Source organism: Capra hircus, unplaced genomic scaffold (genome assembly GCF_001704415.2).
Source record: "Capra hircus breed San Clemente unplaced genomic scaffold, ASM170441v1, whole genome shotgun sequence".
Taxonomy (NCBI): Eukaryota; Metazoa; Chordata; class Mammalia; order Artiodactyla; family Bovidae; genus Capra; species Capra hircus.
This window is the reverse complement of record NW_017218559.1, coordinates 5877-8779: the sequence shown is the minus strand read 5'-3', so window position 1 is coordinate 8779 and position 2903 is coordinate 5877. Positions and strand designations below refer to the sequence as shown.

General features: G+C 44.5%; 1 long non-coding RNA gene across 1 annotated transcript; it reads right to left on the bottom strand.

Moving 5' to 3' along the window:
- Nucleotides 1–1358: 1358 nt before the first annotated feature.
- Nucleotides 1359–2606, bottom strand: LOC108635545. The gene is made up of 2 exons (XR_001917817.1): nt 2547–2606; nt 1359–1858 (listed from the first exon to the last, which is right to left on the bottom strand). It is a non-coding gene; the product is annotated as an uncharacterized LOC108635545 (long non-coding RNA).
- Nucleotides 2607–2903: the final 297 nt, after the last annotated feature.

Here is a 2903-nt window from a genome sequence, read left to right as displayed (position 1 = left end):
GGATTTTGCTGTTTTCTGACAAAACTCAACATGAATCAGCCATCAGTTCAGTTCAGTTCAGACATTCAGTCGTGTCCAACCTTTTGCGACCCCCATGAATCGCAGCATGCCAGGCCTCCCCGTCCGTCGCCACCTGCTGGAGTTCACCCAAACTCATGTGCATCAAGTCGGTGATGCCATCCAGCCATCTCATCCTCTGTCATTCCCTTCTCCTCCTGCCCCCAATCCCTCCCACCACCAGGGTCTTTTCCAATGAGTCAACTCTTCACGTGAGGTGGCCAAAGTATTGGAGTTTCAACCTCAGCATCAGTCCTTCCAAAGGACACCCAGGACTGGTCTCCTTTAGGACGGACTGCTTGGATCTCCTTGCAGTCCAAGGGACTCAAAAGAGTCTTCTCCAACACCACAGTTCAAAAGCATCAATTCTTCAGTGCTCAGCCATAGGTATACATATATTTCTTAGTCCTTTCAATCATTTTTTAAAAATGTTTTTAAAAGATCATATGTACCCTCAGTTAAAAGAAAATAGATGTGATAGTAGAGAATTACATAAAGTTGAGACTTTGAACTTCAGCATAGTATGGCGGGAAACCTGTGAATAAAGTATCAAATTCTTGGCTACATCTTTCAGATCCAGTGTCTTCAACCCCATTTGGAGACATTGCCTCTTTAATGACTGTGCTCCCCACAGTTCCTCTGCCCTGCCTCAGCACTCGCCATCGCCTCTCACTGGTACAGTGTACCCCAGATACTCAAGGCTCACTCTTCTCTTCACTCAAGTCTTTGTCCTAAAAGTCACTTTGGAAGAGCTTTTCTACACAGTTGTCTCTAACATACCCCTGCATCACTATTATTTGCCTTGTATCTGCATGTGTGTGTGTGGGTGTGGGTGTGAGTGTGGGTGTGTGTGTGTTTGTGCAAACTCCCTTCAAGAGTTTAGATGGAAAAAGGACTTTAGTCACCATTCTCATGTCCCTAGCACATAACAGACTGCCTGGCATGTGTTAATAATTAGGAAATATTTGTGAATAATTAATTTCTATGAGTACACGGATTTGAATAGATTCTTGCCGAGTGGTTTTACAAATAAGGAACCTGAGACTGAGAGAATTCAATTCTTTTCAGGGTCTTCAAAATAGACAAAGATAGAAACAAGTCTGAAATCAATGAAGGAATTCTTTGGTGGATCCAGTCCAAAAGACATATTTCAGGCCAAAGCTGAACTCAGTGATGGTAAAGCCTAATTCTGATAATCCAATGGGAATGAAAAGGAACACTCAGAAGAATACTTGTAGTGTAGAGAAGAGACGAAAAACCCTATTTGCAAAAAAAGAAAAAAAAAAGAAAGAGATACATAATGGGCTATGAATACGCTTTATTGGAGAAACAAGGAATAGACACACTAAGTGCTCATGGGGTAGAGAACACAACGCAGATTACAGACGGGCACACGGCACAGAAAGATCAAGCAATGATCCTGCTGCACTTCTTCCAACAACGTGGTGTCACCTTCAGCAACCAGGCCTTTACTCTGTCACCTGTCAGTTGAGGAGGGAGATTAAGGAAGGTGCAGTCCAGTCACCAAGGCCGAAGGGAGGACAGTGGAAGAGCCTGGAACATGGTGCTGTTACTTCCACTTGGGTGGACACTTCTGCTTGCATGGTGGGCATGGTGGTGCAGGAGGGCATTTCTGCTGGCTCACTGGAGGTGGGCATGGGTGAGGTGGGCACGGCTCATGGCACTTCGGTGGACACACTATTGGAGGTGGATGGCAGGGCTCCTTGCACTGATGGTGATGCTGATGCTGATGCGGATGTGGATGCTGGTGGTGAGACATCTTTCTTGGGTCTCAAGGAATCTGAAATACAAACAAACAAAATTCTTCATAATGGAGCATCTGACTGGTAGAACATTTAGCTGCACCAACAACCCTCCCATCACTATGGACTCTTCTTGATTCTTAATACAGTCTTTGTGGTTTTTTTAGATCTTCTTCACCCTTCTCTTTTAGTATCTCTTGCCCTCAGATCTTCAGTCTTTTCTGGTTAGTCTCCCCTTCTACCACCTTTTAAAACAAAATTGCCTACACAGGTGTTGTATGAATACAAACATTCTCTGAAGAAGAATCTGGATAATAAACTTGTAGCCAGTCCCTAAACAAATCTCTACTTATTTCCCCCATGACGTCTTGGTTGCTGGCCAAGCTGACCTGACTGTGGGCTTCTGAGGAGAAATGCAAAGGCCCAAACTAGGCACTCAATGGGATTGCATGCTGAGAAGGGAGCTTTTGAAACTAACTGTGTGCTGTGCTGTGGCACAGTATCTCATCTCCCTTACTCTCTCTCAGGTTAAGACTGTGCCTCTGACTACATTTTCTCCTCACATTTAAGATCACATTCATGACCAAATACCAAAAACTTTACCCCTAAATCCTCAATATCTTCTTTTTCCTCACACAGAGCACTAATTGCTGCAACTAAAGCCACTTCTACCCCCAAATTAAACCCTACCACCCATGTTCCATAAAGACTTCTAAGAGTGCTCACCTGAGGCTCCAAAGAAGACCTATAACCGTCACGACAATGACAGCACTGTGATGGAGACTGCCTTTTATAAGGATCGGCAGCTCCACCCAGGGAGGGGGAACATCCCAGAACTGGCTGATGCCCTTGATTCCCACCCCAAATACCACGCGCTTGCAATCTCAAAAATAAATTGCCACACTGATGCTGATATCACAAATCTCCCTTGTCCATGGACTTCTTTATCCTTTACTCAGGAAGTGCAGAGTGATTCACTGGAGACCTTGTCACATACTCCCTGTGCCATTGTTATGCACCTGTTAGGAAATATGAGGAATTCCTTGACAATCGTGTTGCTTCTCCATTGTCATAGTTGCTGAT